Source organism: Nelumbo nucifera, chromosome 4, assembly GCF_055504915.1.
Source record: "Nelumbo nucifera cultivar China Antique chromosome 4, China Antique-T2T, whole genome shotgun sequence".
Classification (NCBI taxonomy): domain Eukaryota; kingdom Viridiplantae; phylum Streptophyta; class Magnoliopsida; order Proteales; family Nelumbonaceae; genus Nelumbo; species Nelumbo nucifera.
In genome coordinates, this window is record NC_142652.1 from 69522501 (window position 1) to 69540981 (window position 18481).

Sequence of the window (18481 nt, forward strand, 5' to 3'; positions counted from 1 at the left end):
ATCTCCTAAAATTTCTCTCTAGATAACAATCTCCAAGTCTGACTTATCAAGAAAAATATAAAAAATAAAATAAAATAAAGTTCTAATGCAAATGGGAGAGTGGTGATTTCCGCATATGAAAACTTGTAGGCTAAGGAACGTTTCCAGCACATCAGCAGTGGGGTTGCAACTACTTCGAGCTCGATTTCGACCTTGATGCAGCTAGTTTCTCTCAAACCTCAAAACATGCAAATTGTAGAGCTTTTCCTTGTCGTTCCAAAGCATCTTGAATATCTCAATCGGAGCTCAGATGAGAGAGTTATTCCCAGATTACGAAGTGATGCCGAAACTGTCCAGAATTGCCCAATTAGCTCCGTTTTTCACTTAACACCTCCAATTGTGCCCTAATTCAAAATATAAGAATAATGAGTCCATTTAGGCACTAAATAAGTATAAAAGACTAAACATTAAGGGAGAAAGGTATGATATTTTGCATTCTCATCAAATCCCCCCACACTTAGCTTTTGCTCGTCCTCGGGCAAAACTCAAATTCACTTTCCCAAAAACACCAAGGTTACAATGCCATCAACAGAGAACAACCAACTTCTTCAAAACTCATAACACATCATGAACAAACATTCTTAGCAACTTTCAATTACTTAGTAAGCATTTTCACTCGAAGATGGAATAAACTAAATACGTAGACCCTCACGAAAATAAACACTCTACTCTCATGTGTTTGAAGGGTATGTGTTTCACTCAAATTCATTCCAATGGAAATGATCTACCATAGGCTTGTATATCTTCTCATTCTCCACCACTAGGATCACATGCATAACACGAATCAAAAGGACTTTTCAAGGGTTGTAACGGGGCTTAGGATTAAGGTGGAAAATATTTGGGAATATAGCTCAAAAGCCATCGAAACTAGTGGAGCAAAATTGAATCATCTAAAGCTTGAAAGTATAAGACATGTAAAATCACTCACTCCATTCAGCAATTTCTTCAGTTTTGCTCTAATGCATTTACACCATGTAAAACTCCTGCATTGGAGAAGAGATTGTTCAAAGGAACACTTTTTGTTTGCAGTAGGGAGCAATCCTTTGCAACAGCTTCCACCTTTGCATATATAAGCAGCCCCCTTTCTTGGAATTTTAGGAGGAACATGGATAGTTTGTAACATCAAAAGCAATTTCCTCCATTCATTCCTTTCATCTTTACTTACTTTTTTTTTTCAAAGCATATCAATCACTGGAACTCACGAATTGAGAATGAAAACATGTTCCATTTCACCATTCATAACCATACCACGAATCCAGACACCCCCACACTCAAAACTTGCACATCCATACATATCATAATGATGAATAATGCTCCACTAGTTCTACGGCTTGGGTAAGGGTATTAACATTTTCTCAGGTTTAAAGCTTGTAACGTGGGTTCACAATGAACGACAAAATTCAATAGCTCAAAGGGGTCCAACAAAGGGAATAATTTATTACAAGGTAGGCTATTTGGCTTATGTAACTTATAACAAAAAGGGCCTTAATCATGTTCATGCATGCATGTGTCAATATGATCTTGAAGAGAATCAAGGCAAGTTCTAGAGAAACAAATCCATGAAAGAAAATAGCGAGACTGATATAGATGTGCCAGTCTAAAGGCTCAAAATCTCACCAATTTTAGTCTACCAAATTTAGTCACTACCATTCTCAAGGAAAATAACTGGACTAATTAATTCTAAGTTGGAGGATTGCTTATCCAATCGCACTTAGCTTTTGGGTTCCACGCCATGCAAGGAAGCCCAACTGGGCAGCAGTTAGGAAGGTTAAGTGAGTACATAACCTTAATGGGCCTAAAGCCCATTTCGAACTAGGCTAATTTAAGTGGTTAAACATGGGGCAAATTATGGAATGGATTAGCAGATTTGAATCACATTCAGATCTGAAAACCTCCTAATGAGATTAGGAGAAGGCTAATCCAATCTGCAGATAAGATAAGGGTTTACCCTTATCACCTAAAGGGATGTCTGATCCAGATATGATTTGGATCAGCAACTCCTAATGGGATTAGGAGCTGATCCTATAAGGTTACAAAAGAAGGAAGGGGCGGCAGCCTTTAGATCATCACAAGATCATCAGATCACTGCAAGTCTTTAGAGCTGAAATTACAAAAGGGAGAATTAAGCATACATATGAAAATTCTCTCTTGCCGCCTCCTTCCTGCCGTTTCCTCACCTGCCAGTTCGACCTCATTTTCAGTGGGAGAAATAAAGATTCGATCTTGATATCAGTTCCTTGTGAAGGGACTGATAAGAAGCTGTGCTCACGTGCCATCCTGTTATTTCTTGCGAAGGACTAGGTTCTTGGAGAAGAACACTATTGATTCTGCTCCATCCTGCACTGCGCTATCTTTAGTGGGAGCAGTCTTTGGATCCTTCCTTGGGCATGAACAGCTTCGTTGGGAGAGAATTTTTTTTGAAATTCGCCCACCTTATACCGCAAGATTTGGGCGTCCATATGATGGATCTCTCATCCCTTCAAGAACAAGAGGAGCGGCTCATCAAAGTCCCAAAGGAAAATAAGGCGGCAATTGGTTGGACCTTAGCCGACATAAAGGGGGTTAGCCCCTCGATTTGCATGCATAGGATCCTTTTGGAAGATGGCGCCAAACCAGTTAGAGAACCACAAAGAAAACTCAACCCGGTAATGAAAGAAGTAGTGATGAAAGAAATACTTAAGTTGTTAGATGAAGGGATAATCTACCCAATTTCGGATAGTAAATGAGTAAGTCCTATACATGTTGTACCCAAGAAAACTGGGATAACTGTGGTAAAAAATCAAAATAATGAACTAATCCCAATGAGGGTACAAAGTGGCTGGCTTATGGTAATTGATTTTCAAAAACTTAATTTGGCCACTCGAAAGGACCACTTTCCCTTACCCTTCATCGATCAGATGTTAGAAAGATTAGCAGGTAGGGCCTTCTTCTGTTTTCTCGATGGATTCTCAGGATATTATCAGATAGTCATTGCCTAGGAGGACCAAGAGAAAACAACTTTCACTTGCCCATTCGGTACCTTTGCTTACAGACAGATGCCTTTCGGTCTGTGTAACGCTCCAGACACTTTTCAAAGATGCATGATAAGTATATTTTCTGATTTTATTGAAAAGTGCATTGAAGTATTCATGGACGATTTTATTGTTTATGGTGACTCGTTTGATGACTGCCTAAGTAATTTAAGTAAAATTCTGAATCGATGTGTAGAGACAAATCTTGTTTTGAATTATGAAAAATGCCACTTTATGGTAAAGGAAGGCATTGTGTTGGGACATGTTATTTCGGCTAGAGGAATAGAGGTCGACAAGGCCAAGATTGATTTAATTGTGATCTTACCTTACCCTACAAATGTTAGGGAAGTTTGTTCCTTTCTTGGACATGCAGGTTTCTATCGCAAGTTTATCAGAGACTTTTCAAAAATCGCCCTTCCATTGTCTAATTTGTTTCAGAAGGATGTGCCTTTTGATTTTGGAGATGAGTGCAAGGAAGCATTTGACAAGCTCAAGAAACTATTAACAATTGCACCCATTATTCCCTTTGTGATCATAAGCGATGCAAGCAACTATGCGGTAGGGGCTGTTTTAGGTCAACGAGTTGATGGGAGGAGCCACGTCATCTTCTATGCTTCAAAAACGTTGAACACTGCACAATGCAACTACACAACCATCGAAAAGGAGCTATTAGCAATTGTGTTTGCTTTAGATAAATTTCAATCATATTTGCTTGACTCTAAAGTGATTGTATTTTCTGATCATGTAGCTTTGAAATACCTGCTAGTGAAAAAGGAGTCAAAACCGAGGCTGATAAGGTGGATACTCTTGCTCCAAGAGTTTGATTTGGAGATTAAGGATCGAAGGAGAGTTGAAAACTCGGTGGCGGATCATCTAAGTAGGTTGGTAAAAGATGAGGACTCCTCATCCATCTCTGAGCTGTTTCTTGATGAGCAACTGTTTCACATAGAAGGTATAGTTCCTTGGTATGCTGATATTGTGAACTACTTGGTCACCAGAATTTTGCCGAATTATCTTAGCAAGTCCATGAAGAATAAAATCAGGTATGAGGCAAAATATTATGTATGGGACGAACTCTATCTATGGAAATTCTACTCTGATCAAGTAATTAGGAGGTGTGTCCCTGAGAATGAGCATATGTCAATTTTAAGCTTTTGTCATAATTATGCTTGTGGTGGTAATTTTGGGCCAAAGAGAACTGTTCGAAAGGTTTTAGATAGTGGGTTATATTGGGCAACCCTATTTAGAGATGCATACTTGTTTTGTAAAAATTGTGAAAGATGACAACAAACAGGTGCATTATCTCACAGGAATGAGATGCCCCAAACCCCCATTCTTATCTGCGAAATCTTTGATGTTTGGGGTATTGATTTTATGGGACCCTTTCCTCCCTCTTGTGGTTTTGTTTACATACTTTTGGCTGTTGACTATGTCTCAAAATGGGTGGAAGCAAAGGCCACCAGGACTGATGATTCTAAGTGTGTTGTAGGGTTTATCAAATCTAACGTTTTCAGTAGGTTTGGCATTCCGCGAGCCATCATAAGTGATCAAGGGGCCCACTTCTGCAATAGAGCCATCGAAGTCTTACTGAAAAAGTATGGGGTGCATCACCGAATCGCCACTGCTTATCACCCCCAGAGAAATGGCCAAGCTGAAATTTCCAATAGAGAGGTCAAGTCCATTTTAGAGAAGATGGTGAATCCAGGAAGAAAGGACTGGAGCCTACGTCTAGATGACGCACTCTGGGCATATCGAACAACATATAAAACACCAATAGGGATGTCTCCTTATAGGTTGATTTTTGGCAAATCTTGTCACTTGCCAGTCGAAATTGAGCATAAGGCCTATTGGGCAATCAAACGCTGCAATATGAACATGGAAGAAGCTGGCAAGGCAAGGAAGCTCCAATTGCAAGAACTGGAAGAGTTGCGGTTAGAAGCATATGAGAATTCGAAAATTTACAAAGACAAGACCAAATTGTTCCATGATAATTTACTTTTAAGAAAACAATTTATAATTGGACAAAAGGTTATATTGTACAATTCTCGACTCCAACTCATGCCAGGTAAGTTGCGTTCCATGTGGATGGGTCCATTTGTTGTTACTAATGTGTTTCCTTATGGTGCAGTAGAGATCAAAAGTATCAATATAAGCAAGGTTTTCAAGGTGAATGGGCATCGATTGAAGTTGTTCCATGAGGATGAAAATGTCTCCTCTATGGTAGACATCTCGTTGGACCTTCCTCGTTATTCATCGAATTAAAGAAGCAAAGGAGGACGTCGAGCATAACAACATTAATCAATTGCGCTTATGGGAGGCAACCCATTGTGTTTAGTTAACTTTGTTATTTTGTTTGGTTTTGATTTCTATGTTTAGAAGTTGATTTTATATCTGAAGGAACCCAACAAGGCGCATAGGAAAGTTTCCCCAAATCCTTCTACTACATGCATAACCACATACATTGGGGACAATGTATAACTTAAGTGTGCAAGGATTAGGGAAATCTGGTGGAATTTGGGATAACCCTAGCATGCTTCAATCATCACTTCTTGACCTTGCCTTTTGAAATTTCTACTCCGTAGAAACTTATCCTTGAATGATTTCGACTTATCAGGAATCATGTGCTTAGGCTGAATAGATAGGATAGGATGCAAGCATGACTAACTGAATTCTTTTGGCTGCATATGGTACCTGATTATTTTAATCGATCAATAGGCAAGATGCATATAAAGTTATCCGCATGAGGGTTTGATTGATTTTCACATAAATATCTGTCAAGCATGGTTTGATTATTCTAGAACTTGTTGTGTTAGGCATATTGAGACCACGATCAATGAGTTCATGGATCAGATGGCGAGACCCGTTGTGCTTAAAAAAAATAATAATAATAAAATAAAATAAAATCGTGACTAATGTGAGATGGAGCATAAAATGCACTCACATCTAGAAGCGAAAGGAAAGGGTGAGATGGAGCCTAAAATGCACTCACCCTAAAACCCCAACTCCATTCTCACCCTCAGATCCTTGGAATTCATGTTAAGTGGTGGAGATGTGATATATAATCAAGCTTATGGCAATAACATACCTTGTTTTGAACTAAGAAACAAAGAAAGGTAATTGAATCTGGCTGCATTGGTTTGTTAAAACAATGGGTGCTTGTTCAGTCCAAGAATGTTCAACCGGTGGAAGGCTTGTTTCCTTTACTGTCGATTTAACTTGGGACCATGAGGAATGGTGATTTGAGATCACTCTTGGACAAGTTAAAAGGGAAAAAGAAATGGAACTGGAAGATTACCAAGTCTGGACTGAAGCATGCAATGGATCAGGCCTTATGTTGAGAGAAAGAGAGATTAAAAATCAGTAGGTAGTTTCTTTTGTTTTGCTTGAGTTTTGCCTTGCCTGAGGACGGGCAAAGTTTAAGTGTGGGGGGATTTGATGAGACTAAAAAGTACCCTATTTTTATCCCCAATTATTCACTATTTTTCATTATTTTAGCACTTAATTGGACTCATTACTCTTGTATTTTGATTCAGGGCAAGCAAAGAGGCAATTGGAAGAAAACAAGGCAAATCGGATGATTTTGCATAGTTTCGGCACCATTCAGTAATCTAGGCATAACTCTCAATTCTGGAATCCGAATTGGATAATTCAAGAGGCATCAGAAAGATGAAATAAAGGCCCACAACTTTTATGTTTTGGGTTTTGACAGATTCGGTCCGAATCGAATAAGAAACTGGGCCCGAAGTCGGAGCAAGTTCGTAGCAAAGCCCATTTCATAGCTGAAGCCCAATTCGCAGAAGAGCCTTGTAGCAGCCCAAAATACTAAAGCAGCCCAACTCGAATTCAAGAGCCTAGAGCCCCAATTTCGAATGTAGCCTCCCGAAAGAGAGTCTTATTAGATTTAAATTTTTGAATGTAATCCTATAAAGATAAGAAGATTGGATTAGATCACTAGATAAGAGATATGATAAGATTAGTTCAAAACAAATCAGGACTTTCTAACTTGAGGTTAATCTCCTAGGAGTTGGAGAGAGCCCCTCCTCTTAAGGCTATATAAAGGGGGGGGGGGGGACCAGCTTTAAGCATCACTCATCATCCAACAATCAAGCATCAAGCAACTCAAGCTACCAAGAAGATCAGTTCGGCCTACTAAGAAGCAAGCCTGGAGGGTTCGAAAATCATGAGCAACTAAGCCTTTTCTTTTCTGGTTCAAGCTACTTGCTTGGTTCTATATTTAATTCAAGTTCTTGCTTTTTAATTCAAGAATTCATTGATTCTTGTGCTTATTCTCTATGGATGTTAATGTTAATTAGTTTGACAAATTAATTAATATTGATTTTCCTACTGCTATCCATGGTTCGGTGATCCGTAATTGTCATGAATAAGGGTACAAGTAGCAATTAGGTATATATCTTTCTGGGTCAATTGTTCATGATAGCCTTTGACCAATGTATTGACATGTTTTAACCTAAGGGAATCAATGGAACAAGATTCGATAATTACAACTATCTCAAATATTGTTATTTTGGTTTAACTGTTTTCACAAAGCTTAATGCTATCACTAATTGATATGGAACGCTATCGTACCCAGTCGATTAGTGATAAGTGTTGATCGAATGCTGGGTTTGGTCAGCTGATTTAGGAAAACACAAGGTTTATTATGGCCATCCTAATAAATCTAAGGTTAAATGCTTGAATTGCAAGACTGGCGAAGTCTACTTATGATCGATGACTAATTGATCAATCCGAACCCTTGAATCAGAATTCGGTAAGACTGATTTCTCTTGTTTGTCCATTGCTATTTGCTTTCTTGTTCTTTTAGAATTTATAATTATTTAATTTTCCCACTCCATTATATTAATCATTTGGCTAAGAAATTACTCCCTAGCTCCTTGTGGGATTCGACCTAGTACCACTATTACTACAAAAATTCTATTGTGGGACTAGCATTAATTTTGAGGGCTTTGACAACCCGTCACCCCGCGAGGAGGATCTGTCCACCAATGCCTTGTAGGTGGCAACTTTCCCAATGAGCTCCTCATACAGCTCCTTCAACTTCGGTGGGACGGATTCGGCATGTTGCAAATGCTTTACAGATACCGCACCCCCAACCAGCAGTGATAGTAATGCCACCACATCCTCCACTATGATAGTAAACTCGCCAAACGCACCCACAAAAGTATGGGTATGTGAACACCAATGAATAAGTAGGTGCGTTACATACTTAACACCTTCCCGATCCAGAAGATCAGTATAGTAGTCTACAAACCTCAAAAGCCTAGCATCCTGAAGGGTCCGACAGTACATAGGATTTTCCAAAATGAATTGTGTCCAAGTAGTATAGATGGTCAGAGACTTTGATGCATCGGTCCACGACTCCTAGCATTTGTAAGACATGGAAACCTCCATGGTTTCACAGAGACACATCAACTCGGTACCAGCAACAACATCAAATGAACCATCTTCACCTTGAGAGACAGGCACAGGAGGCCAAAAACCCTTGCCACCATCGACCACCGAGGCCACCTCCTCTATTAACAATGACACGACGTCAACTTGCCTAACAAAATTGGTAAAAAAGGAGTCTAGATTTCCTTGTCGAGTGGCCATGGAGATAGACTGAACAACTTGAAAGCGATACGAAGGAGGAAAAGCTTCTTTTCGCTGTTGAATAACCTTTAAATGATAGAACGGGGAGCCAATAGCAGCAACTGCGGATAAAGTGAGAGCAGATTACCTGTTCCATTTTATAGCACCCCTGCAACCACGAACACAGAATATTAAACAGCATCGGAGAAGATGGTACAACACCAGCAAGACACACGATGTAACACATCGGAAATAAGTAAGCTCGTGAAATTACCCAAATGTCCTTTTCGAAGGAGGGACCAATGAGGTGCATTTAATGCAACTGCATCGCCCTATTTGTCACAATGATGGACAATAACCGATGCCATACCATATCAAATTTCAAATTCAACCCACACGTGTGACCAAATCACGGTAATCCGTGAATAATGATGGACATTAAGCTAGTATCAGGCGAAATGAGGATTCTTTTCGCATAGATAATCCTTTTCCTAGCAGCATATCACATAACGACGCCCAATCAGATCGCATGCACTTGACAAAAGGACATACACAATACTAATTCAGTTGTCACACATGAAAACCTACCGCCCACACACTACTGGTATTTTGACAACAACTAGCGGCACGACTACCATAAACAGAGCAGCTGGCGAGGCCTAGACAACGATAATGGCTTCACCACATGTCAGAGAGCTCACCACGAACCACCCAGAAATGGTACACACACAACACGATCGATCACATGTTAACAACACTAAATACAACGCTTCCTTTGGTTTCAATCAAAATCGGTGTACATTATCAAAACAAAAAAAAACCTAAAAACATATAATACAAATTTACAGTATAGCCCATTTGTCCTGCACTACTTCTATACCCCCAAGCAGAGGTTCCCAAGCTGCATATGTTGTTAGCTTGCCGACCTCTGCCTCGCACTTTGCCACCATGCGATGCAGACGAGCACATTGTTCCTCAAGATCTACGAGATCCCTGGCTGCAGCAGCTCACCTCGCTTCCACAACCTCTATACAATGGTGCACGTCTGCCAAAGACCGCCCATAAACTAATGGGGAATCGCCCCGACCTGCCCTCCAAAACACGTGTGCCAAGCGAATGATGCAGTTCTCAACTTCCACGACATGAAATTCAACCACAGAAAGGCTCTCGCAAGTCTTCAACCATTGCGCTAGAACATTCCACAAAATCCGATCGTGGGGGAGGTTCATTATCTCGGACATCACAGCCGTAAGCGTGTTCAATGCCAAACTCACGATGACAACAGATAGCTCGACTGGAGGCAGCCAACCAAACTGGACAATTGATTGTACGAAGGTCACTACTTCCTGCATTACTAAAAACCGGTCCCCCGAACAGGAGACCTATTAACAACTTTGTACCCCAAAGGGGCTATTGCATTATCTTCGTAGTGTCGCATGAGCATTTGATGAACCACAAATGATTCATCGACAACCAACTGAGTGTCGTGGCGAACTAAGGCCATTATTAACTTCGAAACATAGAAATACAACGAACGGATACTGAAGCTAGAAAGCACGAATCAAACTCAGACAATGTTGTGGGGTATGGCATAAGACATCCTTTCATAAACTTCCACGACCCAGTGAAAAGGGAGCCAAACAGGCACGTCAGATGAATCGTCGCGGACAACAACACGATATGATTCATAAATGGAACTCAAAAGGAGACGGGACACCACACAACACTTACCAAGATTCAATTGTGCACTCAATGCCATCGCTTAAACTCTCCAAGCTCAACGCCACACGTGTCACTTCTCACATCCAAATCGAGGGCTATGATGATCGAGACCGCAACTTAGCCACCATATACACCTTGGCACCACAGTCCAATGTCTTTTCCCCCACAAAAATAAAATCCGTGATTGATTTAATTGTCTTTTGATTATTTTCTTCCTAACAGCAGTAAAAGAGAGTGGGGAGCTAGATCACACAAGTAGCACTGACTGCCATCAGAAATCAAATCACCAAAAGATAGGGGGATAAATCTTAGATCATCATTAATTACCAAACACAAACACAGGGAGCATGCGATTCACATAAAATCCCAAAACAAGTAGAAATACCAGATCCAATGCTAGTGCAAAAATGGAAGGACAACGTGCTTATCGACAAATTCCCACTTATCGATAAGCAGGGGGCTAATGTAGACATGTATAGTTCATGCAAACTCCCTAAGAATACTCTAACATCAGAGTAATACCACAAAATGGCTCATAAGTCATCTATAGTTACCCCGAGCTACGATGGACTCACAGTGCATTAGATGATACCATGATAAACCCACGACTCATAACCCAACTCTAGGAAGCGGGTCCAGGAAGGACAATGGGCCAAGCCCATGGCAAGGCCCGTATGTGCCCAAATACATGCAAGTCCATTATGACGAAGCACTTTATAGATCGCCACGAGGCATTAAATATTAACCTTCAGATGATGACATCATCGTTTCAACGTAAGATTAGTTGTGGCGCACAGGAGGGTAGTAGCACACGTGAATAATGAGGGATCTCGAGGATAAGGAAAGCTGATCCTTGAGAATAACTTCATGAGACATGTGGCAATGCCCAGTAGCATACCCAATAATTGCTAGAAAACAATATATTCCCTTCCCTAATACGGAACGAAGATCCTGGTTTCCTACCTTTTAGGATATCGGGATCTTCTTCATAAATAGAGGGTCCTCCCCACGTCAAGGGGCATCGAAATCCTCACTGTCTTAGCTACTGATACCCTGGAATCCATAACTCTCTCATCTTCTTCTCCTAGTCCCATACCTAGAAACCTTCACACCCTCTGGAGGCACTCCTTCGTCCTTTAAAGAGACCACCCCTTATCTAGCCTTACATCTCAGTCCTACAGGATCTATCCGAGCAAAGAGTGTAACACTACATTTTTCTGTTAGGGAAGATGACATTCCTCGTGGGTAGTGTTTTAATAATTATGGGCCGATTTCAATCATTGAGATTTGTTTTGCAAAATATATTTTATATGAGATATAAAAGTATATGTATATATATTACGGTTTCTAAAATGTTTGCAAAAGGTTTTAATTCCCGGGATCCATATAAGCAGAGAGTGCAACCCTGTTCTTTGCAGCCGAGGGAGAGGTCCTCTCTTGTCGGGTAGTGTTTCATCATTATGGGCTGAGAGGTTAAGTGTAAGGCCACTAACGGTAATACCTGATGGGCTAATCTTGCATCTGCCCACAGTCCCTGGGTTTTTATAAGGTGTCTTGGCCCAGGGACCACTTAATGTAAGTGTTGGGCCCAATAGAAGCCCATGTGATGGGTTTCAGGGGATGCACTATCCACAACAGTGTATTCGGCAAGTCCTTGTAACAAAGGCTGGGCCGAACCCATGTGGCTGATGTGTAGATCAATGCTTGGGTCCCACGCCATACAAAGAAGCCCAACTGGGCAGTAGTTTGGAAGCAGTTTGAGCACATAGACTTATTGGGCTTAATGCCCATTTCGAACTGGCCTATTTTAATTAGTTAAATAGAAGGGGTGGATCTGGGATTAAATCAGCAGATAGGATAGAGTCCTACCCTATCCACTCAGAGAGACCAGATCTGAATTCAGATCCAGAAACCTCTTGATAAGATCAGGAGAAGGCTGATCTAATCTGCAAATAAGATAAGGGTCTTATCCTTATCACTTAAAGAGAGTCCAAATTCAGATAATGATCTGAATTAGGAAACTCCTGATAGGATTAGGAGCTAATCTCTTACAAGAGGGGGCGAACCATCCAGATCATCCAAGCATCCAGAGATAAAATCTCAGATAACCAAGACAGAAGACATCTGCGCTGTTAGACAATTTTGTATGCCCTTAGCTTCAATCCGATTTGATGTACTTTTGACATTTAGTGTAAATAAATAAAGTGCACATTTGATTCATGTTGTTTGGTATAATTCTGTGTAAGACCCTAAAACTGAACACTTATTGAGGCTCGTGTTAGTTTTAAATGTTCAAAGCCATTGGATAAGTCTGGGGAGATTTATCCTGCCAAGGCTAATACTGGTGTGCCTGCAAGTGTTGGGATGGTCTGTCTCGGCCACCAGGGTAAGACCCAAGGCACATGCAGTATGGGATTACTCGAATCCTTGAACCGGACCAGATTTCCAGTATTGCCTTGGACCTTGGAGACAGATGGGCAAAACTAGAAAGTTACACCTGACCCCTAGACTCGATTATGACACTTCACTAGGTGTCAGATCGGGCTGTCTTTGATATGCCAATCAGTGAGTTCCTTAGCGAGGATCAAAACCTGGGTATGTTGGGACAGTCTGAGAATTCATCTGAGTGGGTGATCATAGTGACAGGATCAGCCCCTTTGTCGGACAAAGGTAATGATCGGGAATGCACTCTCTTTGATGGAAACCAAACTGCTGGCGGTTGATTTCAATCATTGGAATTTTGTTTTGCAAAATTAATATATATATATATTTGTACGGTTTCAAAATGTTTGCAAATGGTTTTAATTCCTGGGATCCATGTGAGTAGAGAGTGCAGCACTGTTCCTTGCAGCCGAGGGAGAGGTCCTCTCTTGTCGGGCAGTGCTTGATCATTAAGGATTGAGAGGTTAAGTGTAAGACCATTTAGGATAGTACCTGATGGGCTAATCTTGCACCTGCCCACAGTCCCTGGGTTTTTATAAGATGGCTTGGCCCAGGGACCACTTAATGTAATTGTTGGGCCCATAGGGTCCATGTGATGGGCTCAGTGGTTTACTGAGCTTTTCAGTAAATTCGGCTGGGCCTTGTAATAAAGGTTGGGCCAAACCCATGTGGCTGGTGTGTAGATCAATGCTTGTGTCCCATGCATACAAAGAAGCCCAACTGGGCAGTAGATTGGAAACTAGTTAAGCAGTAAACACTTAATTGGCCAAAAGCCCATTTCGAGCTAGGCTGATATGATCACCCATTTATGGGGCGAATCTGGGATTGAAGTTAGCAAAAGGATTGGGCCTTTAACCTTATCCACTCTGGGTGACCAAATTGAAATTAGATTTGAATCTGGTAACCTCCTGATAAGATCAGGAGTAAGCTAACCTAATCTGCAAATAGGATTAAGATCATCCCCTATCCAAATACTGATTTGGATTGGGATAACTCCTAATTAGGAGGTTTCTTAATCAAGAAGAAAAGAGGAGAAACTAGAAGAGAAAATAATCGGATTTTGAACCTGGGGGTGTGTGCAAGAAATCATCCTGCAAATTGAGATTAGATCTCATACACATTCCAGAGAGAAGAGAAGCAATTCAGCCATCTTTGTCCCAGGAGTTCTCCTCCAGCTGCCGCCATTCTTTCTTACAAGATTCAATCTTTGAAGAAGAAAGAAATCAAGAAATTGGTTCTTGACATCAGTTTTGCAGAAAAGACTGAAAAGATCTGGTGGTCAGAGTTTCCAGTGGATTCTTGTGAAGGATTCAGTGTGTAGGATGCACCCTGCTGGTTCCGTTCCACATACAGCTATGTCATCTTCAGTAGGAGCGGATCTTGGTATCCTCTTTGGGCGTGAACACCAACTTTGGGAGATACTGCATCTCTGGATCAGGTATAATTCCTTCCATCTATTTTGGTTCAGATCTGGTTCGATTATGGTTCAAGTAGGATCCTTGAATATTGTATTCTTAATTTAGGGAATATGATTACCAGTTGGAAGAATGTAGGAAATTTTTTGAAATTCGCTCACCCATTCCGCAACCTTCATGGCATCCTTTAGATGGATCCTACCATTCTTTCATGCGCCATCTTCTACTCTTGCGTTGTCCTCCAGTTGCCGCCTCATTGCTAGTTTGATCTCCTTGGTGGGAGAAGATCAAGAAGTGTTCTTGATATCAGTCTTTGGAGAAAGGCTGATATGAAGTTGTGCTCACTGCCTTCATTGGGTTCTTCCTAAAGAGTTTGGTTCGTGGGACGGACCTTGCTGATTCTGCTCCTCCATCCACTGTGTCATCTTCAGTGGGAGCAGTCTTTGTAGATCTTCTTTGGGCGTGAACACCTCCATATCAGGTATATCCCTTTCCTACTGTTTCATTTCAAATCTGGTTTGGTTTATGGTTCAAGATTGACCATTGAAAAATATGATTTTTCTAAAATAGGGAATACGACTCCCAGTTGAAGGGAGAAAAAAATTTTGAAATTCGCCCACCCTATTCCGCAAGTTTTGGGCATCCATGTGATGTACTTTTGACAGATATTAATGGTTAATATTATGGATTAAAATGGGCTTCAAATGGGCTTTACAGATATTTAATTGATTGGATCAATTCATCCTTGCATGTGATGTTTGGATGTGTGATGTGCTTCGAGCATGGACCACAAGAATTTGGTCAATGCAATTTCGACAGTGGCTCTTGCACACACCATGGCTGAATGCACATCATTGCCATGGTGTCCCTTTTGGTCATTGGATGACCTCCCTGAAGGGATGAGAGATCCATCGTATGGACGCCCAAATCTTGCGGAATAAAGGGGGCGAATTTCAAAAATTTTTCTCTCCCTTTAACTGGGAATTGCATTCCCTATTTAGAAAATCATATTTTCAAGGATCATTCTTGAACCATAAACTGAACCAGATCTGAACCAAAAGGAGTAGGAGAGGATTATATCTAATACGGAGAAATAATATCCCCCAATGAAGGTGTTCAGGCCCAAGGAAGGATCCAAAGACTGCTCCCATTGAAAATGGCGCAGTGCAGGATGGAGCAGAATCAACAGTATTCTTCTCCAAGAATTCTGTCATTCGCAAGAAACAACAGGATGGCATGTGAGCACAGCTTACTATCAATTCTTTCTCAAAGAACTGATGTCAAGATCAAATCTTGACTTCTCCCACAACTAGAGATCGAACTGGCAAACAGTGCGGCAAGAAAGAATTCTGCAGGGTTTCTTAATTATTTCTTTTGTGATTTCAGCTTTGAAGAGGATCTGATTATGTGTGTGTTCTAAAGGCTGCCGCCCCCTCATTCTTTTGTTAACCTAAAAGATCAGCTCCTAATCCAATTAGGAGCTGCTTATCCAAATCATATTTGGATTAGCCCTCTCTTTAGGTGATAAGGATAAACCCTTATCTTATCTGCAGATTATATTAGCTTTCTCCTAATCTCGTTAGGAGGTTTCTAGATCTGAATCACATTCAGATCTAGACTCTCTGAGTGGATAGGGTTAAGACCCTATCCTATCTGCTAATCCATCTCAGAATTCGCCCCATAATTAACTAATTAAATAGCCTAGTTCGAAATGGGCTTTAGGCCCATTAAGCTTATGAGCTCACTTAACCTTCCTAACTGCTGCCCAGTTGGGCTTCCTTGTATGGCGTGGGACCCAAGCATTGATCTACGCATCAGCCACATGGGTTCGGCCCAGCCTTTGTTATAAGGCCTGGCCGAATACACTGTTATGGACAGTGCACCCCCTGAAACCCATCAAATGGGCTCTATGGGCCCAACACTTACCCTAAGTGGTCCCTGGGCCAAGCCTCCTTGTAACACCCAGGGACTGTGGGCAGATGCAAGATTAGCCCATCAGGTATTACCCTCAATGGTCTTACACATAACCTCTCAGCCCATAATGATCATACACTCCCCGACAAGAGAGGACCTCTCCCTCGGCTGCAAGGAACAGTGTTGCACTCTCTACTTATATGGATCCCGGGAATTCAAAACCTTCTTGGAAACATTTTAGAAACCATAATATATATATACTTTTATATCTCATATAAAATATACTTTGCAAAACAAATCTCAACGGTTGAAATTGGCTGCCGACAGTCTTGGTTTTCATCAGTGAGAGTGCATCCCTGATCATTACCTTTGTCCGACAAAGGGGCTGATCCTGTCACTATGATCACCCACTCAGATGAGTTCTCAAACTGTCCCAACATACCCAGGTTTTGACCCCCGCTAAGGATCTCACTGATTGGTACATCAAAGACAGCCCAATCCGACACCTAGTGCAGTATCATAATCGAGTCTAGGGGTCGGGTGTAACTTTCCAGTTTTGCCCATCAATCTCCAAGGTCCAGGGCAATACTGGAAATCTGGTCCAGTCCAAAGATTCAATTAATCCTACACTGTATGTGTCTAGGGTCTCACCCTGGCAGCTGAGACAGGCCACCCCAACCGACTTGGTGGCATCACAGTGTCAACCTTATCAGGATAGGTCTCCCCAGACCGACCCACTGGCTGTGAACATTCTAAACTAACACGAGTCTCATTAAGTGTCCAGTTTAAGGGTATTACACAGAAACATACCAAGGGAATATGAATCAAATATGCACTTTTATTCATTTACAATAAACTCATAAAGTACATCATTCTGATTGAAGCTAAGGGCATACAAAACTGTCTAACACTCCCTCAGTGGTGGGCCCCACACCTCCTGGAGAGGATACGTGCAGAACCCTAGCCAATTAGGGCCCACCAAAATCTGGCTTATGAAAGTCAATGGGAGCCACTTTTGTTTGACTTAGATTAAACTAGGGCGTAATTACTGTTCCCTCAAACTAATATGAGTGCATGTGATAGGGAGATTCATATGATGAACTCTCTAAAGGCCTTCCATCATTAGCATGAGGATGGGTCCTTCAGTAATGAGGAAACGCACCAGAAAATGGGCTATCCATTTGCTGTTGGGCTTGTTTGAGTGTTTCGTAAGATGATAGGGGCGTCGTAGATCGATGTGGGAGGGGCTTCACCAGAAAATGGGAACTCTCTCACGGTACCTTGGCGTTCACGAATATGATGGGAAAGCACTCACTACTGGATAGAAAGGTTTTACCTGAAAACGACTCTGAACCTTGTCTGACAGAGGCCAAAGGGAAAGCTCATATGATGAGTGGATGTGATCCTTCACAAAAAGGTGGTGGGGTTATGCAGCTGAAATAGTTGGCTCCATGCACCCTATGCGATTTCCCACATTTCCAGAGACAACTCGTAGTCTCTGTCACTGAGATGGGAGGGAAACCTCAGAGATGAATAAATGGGAATGGAATGTAGATTAAAAGCCATATCTATATAATGAACATGAATCCAATTAGGTTATGGACTGATGTTTGCATTTTATCAGAAAATGGCAAACAGACAATTTGCAAAGCTTCTTGATGACAACAAGTTGAAGGGCCCGAATTATGCCGACTGGTATAGGAACCTTATGCTGGCCCTAACTTACGAGAAGTTAGACAATGTGGCTAAAAATCCTGCCCCGGAGCAACCGGGTGATAGGGCTTCTGAGGCCCGAAGGAGAGACTATCAGGACTGGGAGGAGAAAAACTCTCTTGCCCGGTGTTACATCATTGCCTCATTAGTTAATCTGATATAGAGGCAGTTCGATCAGATCGAGCTCGCCAAGGACATATTGGATAGTTTGAGAACGATGTATGAAGAGCAGAATCGTTCTACTCGCAAAAAGGTCTTGAAACAGTTCATGACCGCTCAAATGTCCAAAGGGCAACAAGTTCATGACCATTGTCTTCGGATGATGGGCTACATCAATGAGCTTGAAGCTCTTGGATTCGGGTTGGATCTTGTGACCTAGATAGACGCCATCCTTAATTCTTTGCCTCCTTTCTTTAATCCGTTCATCATGAATTATAACATGAATAAGCTGAATGTCAGCCTACAAGAGCTCAGCAATATGTTGCAATGAGCGGAAGAACTGATTAAAAAGGATGAGCCTGTAGCTATGCTTGTTGAAGCTAGCAAGATAGGCAAGAAAAAGAGGAAGGCAAAGAAGCCTTTGAAAAAAGCCACTAAGGGTAAGAAGCAGAAGAAAAACAAAGCTTCAGATGCCTG